The 17,210-nt window shown below is 38.8% G+C and overlaps 1 pseudogene; it reads left to right on the top strand.

Annotated features, from left to right (window-relative positions):
* Positions 1-1,210: 1,210 nt before the first annotated feature.
* Positions 1,211-7,506, top strand: LOC125101175 (60S ribosomal protein L7-like; annotated as a pseudogene).
* Positions 7,507-17,210: the final 9,704 nt, after the last annotated feature.

The raw sequence follows: 17,210 nt of genomic DNA, 5'->3' as shown, positions 1-17,210 counted from the left end.
ACTTTTTGTAAAATGGTAATCTGGGAATAATAAATAATAAACTATATCGGCATCCAATGCTATGTTCATTTTAATATTATGATATATCGATACCATAATTTATTTCAGTAATTCCCTAGTGGTGAACACTTATTTTCTTTCTTTTTTTTTTTTTTTAAAGATTTTATTTATTTATTTGACAAAGAGAGATCACAAGCAGGCAGAGAGGCAGGCAGAGAGAGAGGAGGAAGCAGGCTCCCCGCTGAGCAGAGAGCCCGATGCGGGGCTCGATCCCAGGACCCTGAGATCATGACCCGAGCCGAAGGTAGCAGCTTAACCCACTGAGCCACCCAGGCGCCCCGAACACTTATTTTCTACTATGAAAAAGCCCTTGGGACACTTGGGTGGCTCAGTCAGTTAAGCATCTGCCTTCAGTTCAGGTCATGGCTTCAGGGTCCTGGGATGGAGCCCCTATCAGGCTCCCTGCTCAGCAGGGAGTTTTCTCCTCTTCCCTCATGCTCTCTCTCTCTTCTCTCAAATAAATAAAATATTTTTTTAAAAAAGCCCTCAGTAACATCTTATAGTTGTATTTTTGCAAATTTGTGCTACTATTTCCTTTGATTACGTTTTTAGAATTATTATTATTATTATTATTATTTTAGAAGATTTTGTTTTTAAGAAATCTCTATACCCAACACAGGGCTCAAACTCATAACTCTGAGATCAAGAGTCACATACTCTATGGACTGAGCCAGCCAGGTGCCCCTGGAATTACTGGGGTCAGAAGCCATGTATATTTTTAAGGATATTAACATGTTGCTAAACTGCCCTCTGGAAAGTGGACACCGCGTTGCAGATTCTGTTCTTTATTGTCTCCATTATGGATTTCAGTTCTGCCATTTCAGAGTTGTTTCACCCCTCCTTTTCCTTTTCATTCCATTGTTTCTCCATCTTAATCCATCCTATGCTTTTCTGAATCTGTTTCAAAGAGGTCAGTTACTTTGCATTCTTTTAAGGAGGTAAAACTTCCCAAACTGTTTTGTTTTCTTCTCTGATTCCTGTGGATTATCTTCATCTGAAATGATACCCCTTCTTTTGTTTGGATATTTTTCCATGGGCTTAATTTTATTATTTGTTGATTATTCTCAATATCCTCTGGGGAATAAGATTCACCCAGAGATCTCACTTGGTGTGTCTTTTGCCCTCATGCTCCTCTCTCTTCACCTAGGGCATGGTAAGGTACGTGAGTCAGACCTACAGCGAATGGCTGGTTGGATGCATGCTGCTCTGGCCAGTTCAAGGAGTCTTCCACCAAATGTGTCTGCTAGAAGGTGGCAGGATCTTCCATTTGTTGGCCATCACACCCTCTGAACAGATGTGGTTCCTCAAAGATTATCATCTCAAGCATGCAGTTCTCAAAGGCTCCTGCTCTCTCTCTGCCCTCACCTTAGAACTCTCCTTGAGAGGCAGTCACATCACAGCTTAGCTGAGCTTTATGTCAAATGGATGTCTAATTAGATCATATAAAGACATTTGCATTTTATTGCCTGGGTGGCTCAGTCAGCTAAGTGTTGGACTCTTGGTTCCAGCTAGGGTCATGATCTTAGGGTCCTGAGATCCAGCCCCACGTTGGGCTCTGTGCTGGGCATGGAACCTGTTTGGGATTCTCCCTCCCCCCTCCCTGTGCCCCCGCTCACCCTCTCCCCCCACCCACATGCACACACACTCTCAAAAATGAAGTGAAATAAAATGAAATGAAATAAAATAAAGACATCTGGATTAAAAAGTGATGGAAACGATGCCCCTCTGTCTCTCTAGGGCTCAGTGTCTGTTGGGACTTGACAACCCATTTGTGCTTGCTCTCTAGCATCACTCCCCATTCTAAGCACTTGGCCAGCATTTTGTACTGTCCTCCAAAAAAACTTTACAAGGCAGCTAGGAGTCAGATTTTCCTGTCCCTGAACTTCATGGGGAAACAGAGGCATGGAGGGACATGGCGATTCATCTGCCTAGTTGATGAGCATCTATGGTTCCCTTACTTCTCCTCCAGTGCTTTCCGCCATAGCGTTATGCTGCCAGTTTGCCCATCCCTTGAGGTTAGTTGGGCTGCTGTGGAAGGTCAGTTTAGATGAGTCAAATATTCAAATATTTGAATTGCCTTGCTGCTGCTTAGAAAGTGCCTGGAATGTAGGCTTCCCTGCTGAGCATTTGAGGTGTGGTGCAGAATAAAACTGTGTACACCTAGCCCATCCCCCGAAGCTCTGAGTCATGTGTTTACCATTCAGGCTCCATCAGTCTTAATCCACTCCATCCTCAGTGACAGCTTAGTCAGTATGAAGTGCTTCTAATAATAGCAGTGGAGGAACATACACAATACCTGTAATCTTGAAGGTGCTTTAGAAAACTATGCGCTGCCGTTTCTGTGTCTGGTCATAATGTTAGCATTACATCTGGAACCTTCTTCGCATGGTGACATAGACAGACATATTTAGTAACTGGGAAGTCATGGGGTTATACTTGAGAGGTCTAGCCGAGAGTTTAATCAGCCCCAGCTAACCACCTTGGACACCTCACCTGTCACGAACTTGCACTTCTAGGAGAATGGAAACCAGCATTTACTAAGCATGTTTTAAGAATCTTTTGGTTTCCATGGAATTTAGAACTATAATGGTCCAGCAGGTGTAGAGGGGAGCCAGCTGTGAAAGGGTTAATAGGTCAGGTGACCTAAGGGCTAATATTAGAAACTCTGAAGGTGATCATCTGTTGGACTTACAGAAATAGAAGCTGGTAGGAAAAAGAAAGAAGGAAAGAATGAGAGGCAGCGAGACAGAGAGAAAAATATCTCCTTGACATGTTTCAGGAAAGGGGCCATTTAAAGTATTGATTGAAGAGATCCTGAGGCTGGTGGGTTCCCAGGAGGTGAGGAGAGTAAATAAGACAATTTGCTGGCAAAAGAAAATGCAGCTACACTGTTGTGGGATACAGAAGGACTGGGAAGCTAGCTTTAGCCCTTTGCCTCATTCTGCTATTGAGATGTGGTCCTTTGCCCAGAGCTACCTTTCAAGTATGAAAGGCTGAGACAGACACAGTGGGGTTTGGAGAAGGAGGATGATGACAGGGAGAGAGGAAGAAAGAATCTGAGATGGGCTAATTTCTTCAAGTTCCTGAAACAGAAGTACACATAAACATATACATTTAAACATCTGTGACCCTTCCAGGAGAAAATTCCAATTCCATGATTTCACTCCATGAATAAATCCACTTTGTCATTTATTTTGATGAATAAAATGTTATTCATGGACTCAAGTCTATTTAGAAACCTTTTACTATTTTACAATCTCATGGATTTGAAGACAACATAAAATCTGTTCTCTGTAGAAGCTTCTCATTTTGATCTCCACATTATGACAGTTCAGTTGCTAGTCAATCATGCAAAGAGGGAAAATCTTTTGAGAATGTGCCTAAACCATCGTAACGTTTAGTGTACTGGTCATACTTCTGCAGGGGAATATACTCAGCATCAAAAGAATTGCAGAGGGTAGGGCACTTTTGGGTTTTACTTCCATTTTCCTCAGCCATAATTTTTGAGGAGTGCCATGCTAAGTCATAAAATCAGAATTACACACTAAATTGTACTCACAGACTTGGATATGATTACAGAGGTTTCTGGAGTGACTAAATATTTTCATTAAGTGGCTAAATTGTGTATTTCTTTTTTTTCCTTCACATTTATATTATAAAAATTTGCAAACATCAGAAAAGGTGAAGGACTCCTCCAATAAACACTCATATATCTGCTTTTTAGATTCAGTAATAGTTAATATTTTGCTTTATTTGCTTTTTCTTTCTCTGGACATTATATATATTTATAACCTTTGAAATTAAGTAGTAGTTATCATGATATTTTGCTCCTAAATACTTCACCAAGCTTGACACTTTGTCATGCCATTAGAGAATGAGACTTTTTGAAGGTAAAGCCAAGTTTTGTTTAGAAAAGGTGGGCAAGAGGAATTGTCAGCATAACTTCTGGTAACGGAGGCTTCTAGCACTTAGCTAATTCTCACATTGATTTTTCTCATACATGGTGCCATTTTATGAACCATGCATAATAAATTCCATCTTGGTAGTTCTGGTTTCGATAATTTCAAGAGACAAAGCAAATCCACTTTAATTCTGTACCTTTATGTCCATTTTCTTCATTGTTTCCTTCAAAAACATATCTCGGTTACAATGTTCTCTTGCACACACTAGAAGACAGAACTTGCTTTTTTCCTCCCAATATAGGACGCACTAGAATTATTTTGTAATATGTATTTGGGTGTGCTAAGGAGAAAGTTAGAGAGCTCTTTAACAGAGTTAAGATCTCCTTTAAGACTTTTCCTTATTTTGCCTGGGACTCGAATCACCTTGCAAGGTAGAGGATGTTAAACATCACGTTAATACTTGCTGGTGATTATGAGACATTAATGTATACGCTACTTCACAATAATGGTTACCTTCTGCAGAAAAATAATTATATTCCTTTAATGTACTCATAATATCTCTGCAATTTTTTTAAAAATTATTCATTTATTTATTTCACAGAGAGAGAGATTACAAGCAGGCAGAGAGGCAGGCAGAGAGAGAGGGGGAGGCAGGCCCCCTGCTGAGCAGAGAGCCCGATGTGGGACTCGATCCCAGGACCCTGAGATCATGACCTGAGCTGAAGGCAGAGGCTTAACCCACTGAGCCACCCAGGCGCCCCAACCCTGCAATTTTTTTTTTTTTTTAATTTATTTGACAGAGAGAGATCACAGTAGACAGAGAGGCAGGCAGAGAGAGAGAGAGAGGGAAGCAGGCTCCCCGTTGAGCAGAGAGCCCGATGCGGGACTCGATCCTTGGACCCCGAGATCATGACCTGAGCCGAAGGCAGCGGCTTAACCCACTGAGCCACCCAGGCGCCCCATCATCCCTGCAATTTTTAACTGCTGTTTTGTTCCCAGCCCATCTTGTACACAAGTGCAAATCTTCATACCAGTTAATCAGTGGCTAGATTATAGATTATAGAAATTATTCATTAGAAAGCTATAGATGTCCTGCATTTGTTTCAGGACAAACCAGAGAATTTAATTCAAAGTTCTAAAAAAAAATATTTATAAAAAATTTTTGACAGATGGGACACCTGGATGGCTCAGTCGTGGGCGTCTGCCTTTGGCTCAGGTCATAATCCTGGGGTCCTTGGATCAAGCCCCACATCAGGCTCCCTGCTTGGTGGGAGGCCTGCTTTCCCTCTCCTGGTTCCCCTGCTCGTGTTCCTACTATCGCTGTGTCTCTCTTTGTCAAATAAATAAATAAAATCTTTAAAAAAAATAAAAAAAATTTAGACAGATAGATGGGATATGAATGAAATGAACTGGCTATAAACGACACTCTTGAATATGTCAAAGTACTCTCTGGCACTTTTCCTTCTTTTTATCAGCCTCGTCTCCTTCACAACAGGTCAATGTGTGGCACCCATGACAAAGCCTCAACAATATTGGTCTAAAATTGGACAAAAGCTATTGTAATTGGATAATAATGATCTATAAAACAGTGAGAGCTCGTTGTTTTAGGTAAAAAATAGTTAAACTATGTGTCAAGTCCCCGGGAACCTGTGTGTCCTGCGGCAATTCACGTAGGCAGACGTTCTAGTCCAGTGGTTCTCAAAGCTTAGGGTGCCCAAGGATGACAGTGTGCCTGCAAACATGTTTATTTCTTGATCCTGATCTTAGAGGCTCTGATTTGGCAGATCAGGTGTGGAGCCCAGGAACCTACATTCTGTTCAGTTCCCCTTGTGATTCTGATGCAGGCCGTGATGGAACATGCTTTGACTTATATTGTTACTGGCACCTAAGATGCCAAGAGGATGGGTCACAGCTAAGCCCGATCCATTGTATGTAAGCTGACTTAATACTTGTCTTCGCTGGTTGACCAGGGCTAATGGTCCTCATTGCATCCCAGATCAGTCACTGTTCAGAAGGAACAAAGGACTGGTATGCTGTAAATAACAGTCATTGTGTGGGCTGACTCTGAAAAGGAGACTTTGTTCCCCTGTCAGCTCTGAAACAAACTTACATGAGAGGACACCTGGGCAGTAGTGTTTAAACAAAACTCTGTGTGTGTGTGTGTGTGTGTGTGTGTATGCACACGTGCATGGGCATAGCTATTAGACCCAAGGTTAGTATTTCAAGGGACTACCCCACACTTCTGATAAAGTTCAGCTACAACGTGACATATGCACTCACAAAAATCATCATGCTATGCACAACAGTGCAAGAAAAACCAGGGTTTATGGGAAAAGATGGGATCAGAAAGACAATACTCCAAAACTTTAACAGTGACACATTAAAGAAAAAGGTATAGGAACCTAATAAAAATTCTAGCACAGTTTTATACGTGTTAAATGGTCAAGAAATTCATAAGTAGCCTCATAACTTGAGAAATTCATAAGCAAACAGAAAAAAGGGTATAGAACTGGAGAAAAAGAAGGTTCCCACTGTGCCAGAAATCAAGACAAAGAAAAGGAATATTGCAGAGCTGAAGATCAAGCACCTGAGAAATTTGCCCAAAAGATGCCTCAAAATGCAAGAGGAAGCTTATCTGTGAAAAAGCTAAGCACCATAATAGGGAAAATTGGAGCATGCACAGAAGAAAGATTTGAATTGTGAGGATGGCAAGAAAAGTGAGCAGCATCTTTTTTTTTTTTTTTTTAAAGATTCTATTTATGGGGTGGCTGGGTGGCTCATTTGGTTAAGTGTCTGCCTTCAGCTCTAGTTATGATCTCGGGGTCCTGGGGTCAAACCCCAGTGTTCAGCAGGGAGCCTGTTTCTCCCTCTGCCACTCCCCCTGTTTGCACTTTCTCTCAAGGAGAAAGAGAGAGAGAGTGAGCAGGGGGCAGGCAGAGGGAGAGGGAGAAGCAGACTCCCCACTGAGCAGGGAGCCAAGATTATGACCTGAGCCGAGGGCAGATGCTTAACCGACTGAGCCACCCAGGTGCCCTGTAAAGTGAGCAACTTCTGTGTAACTGTGGGACCCGAATGGGCATCTGTTTTCAGGATCAGAGGTATCAATGGTGTGAGCCCAAAGATCCAAAAGGTCTTCACCTGCGTCAGCTCTTCAGGGGCACCTCTGTGAAGCTCAGTAATGCTTCTGTTAACATGTTTAGGATGGTGGAGCCTTAATCTGCATGGGGTACCCAAGCCTGAAATCAGTAAATGAATTCCCTCCCAGTGTGGTCACAGCAAAATCAATGAAACAGTCAATTGTCCTGACAGATAACACTCTGATTGCTCCAGCTCTTGGTAAATAGGGCACCAGCTGCATGGAGGATCTTATTCATGACATCTGTACTGCTGGACAATGCTTAGAGAGAGAAGGAACTTTCTGTGGCTCTTCTAATTATCTTCTCCATGAGGTAGAATGAAGAGAAAGATTACAGATTTTGTAGAAGGTGGAGATGCTGCCAACAGGGAAGACCAGATCAATTGTCTTGTTAGAAGGTTGAGCTAAGGTGTCTGCCATGACTATAATCTGGTCAGTTAATAAACAGTGACCGATTCCACGTAAAAAAAAAAAAAAAAGGAAACTCACAAGTAACCCAATAAACATGGCCTTAAAAATACTTCAAATTTGAGGACATAGGTATTGAAAGGGTTGCAGCTTGTGATTCACTGTTAGTGGTGGGAAGGTAGATTATCTAAGCTCAGAGGAAAGAGTGTAAGAGCAGATGTGGATGGGCACGACGTAACACCTGCATGAACTGAGATACGTGGTAGGTACTTGGGGTGGTGTGTGTGCGTGCAAGTGCATTTTGGGTATCCCAGGCCACTTAGTTCAGCTGAGTGTAGTGTTCTGCTTTCATCCAGTTTCTCACTCATAAGAGCTCACCTCACACAACAAAGATAAATGTGCCTGGTACTCATATTGTTTCCTAATATATCAGTCACAACTGGGCCAAATTTGTATTTTTAATATAAGCATTACTGCAGAATGGACACTGCCTGTAAGGAGTTCACCTCAGAAGTAATAGTTTCAAGTTGCCTGACTCTGAGAGTAGCTAGGAGGACATTACTGGCCTATAAGGAATGGTGTCTGTCTAAGAAGGGTTAGGGACTGAAAATATGAGGGTAGAGGTTGTGCTGTTCCCTTCTACCTTCTCGGCTGTCCACATGACCATGAAAGATTCTCAGAGGTATTATCTCAGAGTCTCATAGCTGTTACGTTTCCCCATATTTTCTTAGACTAACCTGGATTAACAAATACCCAAGGGTTTAGGATATCTAGGTATAGAAAACAAAACAAAACAAAACAAAAAACACCATCATTAGGGTAGGCTTCAGAGGGCTCATATTTTATGCTTAGCTCTGCAAGCTATGTGACTTAACGCAAGGCCCTTTATTTCTCTTGGATTCATTTCCTCATCTGAAAAGTACAAAAACTTAACTGCATTTTCTTTCTCTAAGATCCTTCCTGGCTCCAATATCTTTTGACTTTGAGGCCTTCTATGTTGATTAAATGTAGAGAAAATGAACACTTTTTGACCTCTTCAAAACTTTCCACATTGCTCAGCAATATTTTTTTCCTCATCACACATTGTCTTCCTTGGTCATTTCCCAAAGTGAAAATTCCGAATTGTTATGCCTCTCAATCTCTGCCTCCACTAACAGATGGAATTCACTGAGGCAGATCAAGTCTGAGCTTACAAAACTCCTTTATTTATTTTGTTAGCAGCTTTATTGAAGTGAAATTGACATACAATAAGCTGTATATATTTAAAGTAGACAATTTGATAAGTTTTGACATATGCATACACCCATGAAACCATCCCACCAAGATAAGGAATATATCCAACACCCCCTGCTGTTTGCTCATGCCCCTTTATAATTAATTCCTTCCTCTCCTATTCCACCTTGTTCTTTCTTTCCATGCCCAGGCAACCACCAGTCTGCTTTCTGTCATTGTAGACTAGTTTGTAATTTCTAGTATGGTGTGTAAATGAAATCATACAATATGTACTATTGTTTTGTCTGCCTTCTTTCACTCGGTGTAATTATTTTGAGAGCTATCCATGTTCCTTTTGTTAATAAAAAGGAATAATAAAAGAAGGGAGGTAACAATCTATCACATGGATACACCACATTTGTTTATACGTTTACTTGTTGAGTTGTTTCCAGGGTTTTAGCCATTACAGAGAAAATTGCTATAAATATTTTTTATAGGTCTTTCTATGGTCATATGCTTTCATTTCTCTTGTGTAAATACTTAGAAGTTGAAAGGCTGGATCATATATGGTAAATGGATATTTCCCTTCTTTGGAAACTACCCAACTGTTTTCTGAAGCAGTTGTACTGTTTACGTTCCCATCAGCATTGTATGAATAATCCAAACTTTCCGTACCCTTGCCAGAAGTTAGTACGGTCAGCATTTTAAATTTTTGTCATCTAATAGGTATGTAGTGATCTCTCATTGTGGTTTCAATTAGAATTTCCCCAGTGACTAACAATGTTGAGCATCTTTTCATACATTTATTTTCCATCTGTATATCTCCTTTGGGGAATGTGCGTTCAAACATTTTGCCCAATTTAAAAAACTGTTTTTTCCTCTATTTATTGAGTTTGCTTAAAATTGTGATAAAATACATTTAATACAAATTTTACCATCTTAACCGCTTTTTTTGTTTAAAATTCAATGGCATTAAGTACCGTTGTATTACTCTCACCACTGTCCTTTTCCAGAACCCTTTCATCTTGATAAACTGGAACTCTGTATCTTTTAAACAATAACTGTTAATTTTCTCTCACCTCCAGCTATGGCAACTACCATTCTATATTCTGTCCCTATGAATTTGACTACACTCAGGTATCTCATTATCAGTGGAATCACATGGTATTAGTTTGTTTGTGACTGGCTTATTTCATTTAGCATCATTTACTCAAGATTCCACCAACCCGTAGTTTATGTCAGGATTTCTTTCCTTTTTAAGGCCATATATTTCATTGTGTGCACATAACACTTTTTTTTTAATCCATTCTTCCATAAATGGGTTGCTTTCACCTTTTAGTTTATTGTGAATAATGCTGTAATGAACAGGAGTGCATAAATATCCGAGTCCCTGCTTTCATTTTATTTATCTTTAGGACAGAAAGAGAGAGAGAGCATGAGCACAAGCAGGGGGAGGGATAGAGGGAGAAGCAGACTCCCCAATGAGCAGGGAGCCCAACGTGGAACTTGATCCCAGGACGCCGGGATCATAACCTGAGCTGAAGGCAGACATTTAACCAACTGAGCCACCCAGGTGTCCTTGAGTCCCTGATTTTACTTTATTTTATTTTATTTTTTTAAAGATTTTATTTATTTATTTGACAGAGATCACAAGTAGGCAGAGAGGCAGGCAGAGAGAGAGAGAGAGGAGGAAGCAGGCTCCCCGCTGAGCAGAGAGCCCAATGCAGGACTTGATCCCAGGACCCTGGGATCATAACCTGAGCCGAAGGCAGCGGCTTTAACCCACTGAGCCACCCAGGCGCCCCGAGTCCCTGATTTTAATCTCATTACTGGGTTCTGAGAGTTCTTTATAGTAATCAATATAAGACATTTATCAGGAATAGGATTCACAAACATTTTCTCCCAGTCTGTGGCTTTTCTTTCTTCTTCTTCTTTTTTTTTTTTTTTTAAGATTTTATTTTTAACTAATCTCCACAACCAATGTGGGAGTTGAACTCACAACCCTGAGATCAAGAGTTGTACGTTCCTTCAAATGAGCCAGCCAGGGGCCCCATCTGTGGCTTTCTATCTTCGTTTTCTGAAAAATGTCTTTTGGAGATCAGAAATTTTAAATTTTGGTTTAATACAATTTATCTATATTTTTCTTCTTGGCTTTATATCTAAGAAACTTTGCTTAACCTGAAGTCACAACAATTTGGGAATTTCTCCTATTAGCATATAAATTTTATAGTTTTAGGTTTTACAATTCTATCTATAATCCCTTTTGAGTTAATTTATTAATGACCCAAGATATTGATCAGAATTCATTTTGCTGTATATGAATATCCACTTGCACCAGCACTACTTGTGAAAAAAAGCTCTTTTCTCCACTATATTGGTTTTGCACCAAAAATTAAAAATCAACTGTTCATATATTTGTAGTTCCTTTCTGGACTTTGTAGTATGACTCCTCGATCTATTAGTCTCTTTCAATGCCACACTATCTTGATTATTGTAGTTTTACAAAAAGTCTTGACATGAGGTAGTGTAAGTCTTGCAATTTTGCTTTTCTTTTTTTCAAAGACATCTTGGCAACTTAAGTCTTTGCACTGCCATGTGAATTTTACTTTTTCTTTAAATTTTTTTGCCATATGAATTTTAGAGTTGACTTATCTATTTCTACAAAAAGTCCTGCTGGGTGTTTTATTGGGATTGTGTTGAAGCTGTAGATGAAGTTTGAGAGAACTGACCTCTTTACAACACTGAGTGTTCCATGAACACTTCATCTCTTCCATTTATTACAGTCTTCCTTGTTTTTTCTCAGCAATATTTTGTAGTTTTCAGTATATCTTGCATATCTTTTGTCAGATTTAATCCTATTTCATATATATATTTTAAAGATTTATTTATTTATTTTAGAGAAGGAGAGAGGGAGAAAGAGTGGGGGGAGGGGCAGAGGAAAAGGGAGAGAATCCCAAGCTGACTCTGAACTGAGCACGGAGCTTGAGGCAGGAATTGATTTCACAACCCTGAGATCACGACCTGAATCAAAAGCAAGAGTTGGACACTTAACTGACTGAGCCACCAAGGTGTCCCAGTATTTCAGATTTTTTGGATGCTATTTTAAATATCATTTTTTTTTAAAGACTTTATTTATTTATTTGACAGACAGAGATCACAAGTAGGCAGAGAGGCAGGCAGAGAGAGAGGAGGAAGCAGGCTCCCCGCCGAGCCGAGAGCCCGATGCGGGGCTCGATCCCAGGACCCTGGGATCATGACCTGAGCCAAAGGCAGAGGCTTTAACCCGTTGAGCCTCCCAGGTGCCCCTTAAATGTCATTTTAATTTCAATTGTTCATTCCTAGTGTATAGAAATACAATTGTTTTTTATGTATTTATCTTGAATCCTGCAACATTGCTAAACTCCTTTATTAATTCTAGTAGCTTTTAAGCATATTCCATCTCCTTTTCTGTATAGATAATCATGTCTTCTCTAAATAAAGACAGTTTTATTTCTTTCTTCCTAACCTGGCTTCTATCTATTATTTTAGCCTTATTGCACTGGTTAGGCCCTCCAATATAGTGTTGAATAGAAATGGAAAAGTGCCTGTTCTTATCTTATTCCTGAATTTATGGAGGATGAATATTTAATTTCCTCCATTAATATGATGATGTTAGCCATGGGTTTTTGTTTTTTTTGTTTGTTTGGGGTTTTTTTTTGTAGCTACACTAAGAAAGTTCCCTTCTATTCCCAGTTTTCTCAGTTTTTTGTTTGTTTGTTAATTTATTAGGGAACAATTTTTTTCTGGATGTATTTACATGTTTACACAGGGTTGTTGTTTTAATTTTTTAGCTAAAAAATAGTATGGTGAATGATGTTGATTGATATTGAATAGTAAACTAATGTATTCTCTGTATTCTTTAAGTCCCATTTTATGCAGAATACATGAGGATAAACACCATTAAATCATAATGTTTTATCATTTTTATGTATTGTTAGATACAGTTGATACTTACCATATTATCTGGAATATTTGCATGGGTGTTCATGATGGATATTGGTCTGTGGTTTTCTTTTCTGTCTGGTTTTGGTATTAGGGTTATGCTGGCCTCATAGAATGAATTGGGAAGTGTTCCATCTGCTTCAATTTACCAGAAGAGTTTGTACATAATTGGTATTATTTCTTCCTTAAATATTTGGAGGAATTTGGTAAAGCCACTGGTTCTGGAGTTTTCTTTGGAGAAGGGAGGTTAACTATAAATTCAATTTCTTTATTAGAGAGAACACTGTTCAAGCTATCTATTTCTTCTTGAATAAGTTTCATAATTTGCAGTATCTGTCCCCTTTCTCATCTAACTTCTTGAAATTATTAGCACAAATTATTCATAATACTTTCTTATTACTATGTTAACATTAGTTGTATTTGTAAGGATATCACTTCTCTCATTCCTGATATCGGTAATTTGTGTCTTCTTTTTTCTTTTTCTAATCAGTCTGGCTAGAGGTTTATCAGGTTTTCATGTTTTTAAAGAACCAGCCTTTAGTTTCACTATTTTTTGCTATTGTTTTTCTATTTTCTATTTCATTGCTTTCTGCCTTGATTTTTATCTTTGTTTTCTTCTGCCACTTTGAATTTGCTTCTTTTTTCCTAGTTTCATAAAGTGAAAGTTAGGCATTTATTCCTCTAAATTTCCTTCTAAGTTGTATTTTAAGGGCTGCGTGAGTCCTGTTGACTTTGTAACAAATTTCCCCAAATTTAATGACTTAAAACAATACAAAATTGTCCTTTTACAATTTTAAAGGTTAAAAGTTCAAACTCAAATTTATTGAGCTTAAAGTCCAAGTGTTAACAGGGCTGGTTCCTTCTGGAATCTTTGAGGAGAGACTATATTTCTTTGCCCTTTTCAGGTTTGTTTGTTTGTTTGTTTGTTTGTTTGTTTTAAGTAATCTTTACACCCAATGTGGGACTCAAACTCATAACTCCAAGGTCAAGAATCACATGCTCCATCCACTGAGCCAGCCAGGCACCTCTTTTCCAGCTTGTCCTCTCCTCAGATTCTGACCCCTCCTTGGTTCTCATATAAAGATTACTGTGATTGCGTTGGCCTACTCTGATAATGGAGGATAATCTCCCTGTCTCCGAGTTCTTAATTTATCACATCTGCAAAATCTCATTTGTGGTATAAGGTAACATTCACAGGTTCTAGAGACAGAGATGTAGACATTTGGAGAGCCATTTTTTAGTCTACTACTCAGGCATCCCGTACAGTTTGATATGTCATGTTTTCATTTGTACTCAGTTCAAAATATTTTAATTATTTTTCTTTGTCCCCTTTGTTGTTTAAAAGTGTTAGTTTCCAGTTATAGTTAAATGAATTGGAAACAATAGAAGTTTGAACTGAGCCGGTCCACTTTAACAAAGATTTTTAAAAAATAAATACAGAATAGTACTGTAAGTGTATTTTCTTTCTTGCAATTTCCTTAATAGCATTTTCTTTTTTCTTGCTTATTTTATTATGAGAATACGGTACATAATGCGTATAACATACAAAACATGTGTTAATTGGCTGTTTATGCTATCGGTAAGGTTTCCAGTCAACAATAGGTTTTGGGGGAGTCAAAAGTTATATGTGGATTTTTGACTGTGTGGTGGGTCCAAGGACCCACCCTACCATGTTATCCAACATCCCCACCATGTTATCCAAGGGCCAGTTATATATGGAGATTTCCCAAAGATCTTTCTATTATTGATTTTTAATTAAAATTTAAAAATTTTAGAGTTCAGAAAATATACTTTTATTACTTAAATCATTTAAAATTTATCAAGACTTGTTTTATGATTCAAAATATGATGTATTTTGGTATATTTTGTGTATGCATTTGAAAAAAGTACATTTTCTGCTATTTTGGTTGGAGTGTTCTATATACATTAGATCGTGTTGGTTGACAACATAACAACAACACTACAAGCCTTCTCTGTAGACTTACTGGCTTTTTCTTTATGTGTTCTATTAATTATTGAGAGACAGTTATTGAAATCTCTGACTATAATTATGGATTCATCTACTATTCCTTGCAATTCCATCAGTTTTTGCTTTATGTTTATTTTGAAGTTCTGTTACTGCATAAATGTTGAAGACTGTTGTGTCTTTTGGTAGGCTGATGATTGTTAATTGTTACAATTTTTCTTCCTCTACTGTGGCTTCCATAACAAAATGACATAGACTGGGTGGCTTAAATGACAGAAATTTATTTTTCACAGTTCTGAAAAGTGAGACATCCAAGACCAAGGACCCAGTCTATTCAGTCTCTGGTGAGGGTCCTCTTCCTGACTTGCAGATGTTGCCTTCTTGCTTTTTTGGGTGCAGTCACACACACACACACACACACACAGGGAGAGAGAAAGATAGTGACAGATATTATTTCCTCTTCCTCTCCTTATAAGGTCACAGTTCTATTGAACTAGAGTTTCACCCATATGACCTCATTTAACCTTAATTAGCTCTTAAGAACCTATCTCCAGATATAGTCACTCTGGATTAGCACTTTAACAAAGGAATTTGGGGGGGGGACAAAATTCAGTCCATAACACAACTGATGAGCCAAAATTGATACATTATCATCTCTGTCTTTTAATTAAGGTGTTTAACCCATTTACAATTATGATTATTGATATAGTTAGATTTAAATTTATCATCTTGCTACTTGTTTTGTATTTGTCTTGATGTCTTTTGTTTCCTCTTTACTCTTTTATCTGAATAATGTTGTGGGTTTTTTTGAGCCTAAAAGAATTTACTGGGTTTTGTCCTATTTTCAGTGACCAGCCTTGGGTCTGGAATATGACTCTCTAGCTCTAATCCATTCCTCATCTCAGTTACCCACTTTTCTCCCCCCAGCTCACACAGGTGATGGTTCAATATGTCCTGGCTTTAAAAGTGACAGAAATCTGACAAGGATAATGCAAGCATTTTGGAATGTCAATTTAAGGTTTTTCTTCATTTTGTTTTGTTTTAGAACATGGTTCTTTCTACTTATCAACCTTAATTTCCCATAGCCGCCTTCAGATACTCTCCCTATTTTATCTTCAACCTTACATGTAATGGTGCTCATATCCTAATTAGTTTATCTTCAGGCTTAGCTCCTCCTACCATACATTTGATCATGTCTCTTCCTTTAAATACAATTCTTGTCCTCTGTTCTTTGTATAATGAAATCTTACTGACCTTTAAAAACTCAGTTCATGTTTTGTTAGTTCCTTGTAAAGCCTGACCTGGACCCCGGCTCCACTCAAGAGGGAAAAGATACCCCCCACTGGGTGCTCAGAGTGCTTTATAGGTGTGTCTGTTACAACACCTTCCATGTTATATATAGTCAGGTCTCTATGTGAATGTTTTTCCTACCAGGTGCCAAAATCTTGAGGCTCTGGAGCCTATATATTATTTTAAAGTATCTTTCAGCTTCTTCCTTTAAAAAAAAAAAAAAATATATATATATATATATATATATATATTTTATTTTATTTTATTTTATTTTATTTTTTATAAACATATAATATATTTTTATCCCTAGGGGTACAGGTCTGTGAATCGCCAGGTTTACACACTTCACAGCACTCACCATAGCACATACCCTCCCCAGTGTCCATAACCCCACCCCCCCAACCCCCTTCCCCCTATCAACCCTCAGTTTGTTTTGTGAGATTAAGAGTCACTTGTGGTTTGTCTCCCTCCCAATCTCATCTTGTTTCATTCTTTTTTTTTTTTAAAGATATACATGTTTATTTTAGAGAGAGAGAGAGAGAGAGCTCATGCGCATGTGGGGAGAGGGGCAGAGGGAGAGAGAATATCAAGCAGACTTCCTGCTGAGCACAGAACCCCACGTGGGGCTTGATCCCATGATCCCAAGATCACTACCAGAGTGGAAACCCAGAGTCTGTCACTCAACCAACTGAGCCACCCACGTGCCCCTCTTTCAGACTGTTCTTATATACATCAGGGTTCTTGGTTGTAACCAACAGAAATGGATTCAGGTTTTGCTTGTTGGTTTGTTTGTTTTTACTTCCCCTCCCTCACCCTCAGCTTTATTGTGGTATAACTGACAAGCAAAATTTTAATGTATTTAAAGTGTACAATGTGATTCCTTTTAAAAAGATTTTATTTATTTATTTATTTGTCAGAGAGAGAGAGAGAACACAAACAGGGGGAGTGGCAGGCAGAGGGAGAAGCAGGCTCCTGGATGAGTAAGGAGCTGGATTTGGAACTTGATCCCAGGACGCTGGGATCATGACCTGACCAGAAGGCAGGCGCTTAACCAACCAAGCCACCCAGGCATCTGTGCAACATGGTGTTTGATATATGTGATCCTCACAATCAAATTATGTAACATATCCATCCCATCACATAATAGCTTTTTGGAGTGTAATGAGAATATTTAAGGTCTCTCTGGTTCTATACCTCATACTTAGATTTCGGAAGTGGTCCCACTATTATTGATAGTGATCAGAGTGGCTCTCTC

The sequence above is a fragment of the Lutra lutra genome, chromosome 5, assembly GCF_902655055.1.
Source record: "Lutra lutra chromosome 5, mLutLut1.2, whole genome shotgun sequence".
Classification (NCBI taxonomy): Eukaryota; Metazoa; Chordata; class Mammalia; order Carnivora; family Mustelidae; genus Lutra; species Lutra lutra.
This window is presented reverse-complemented; position numbering and strand designations above follow the sequence as displayed.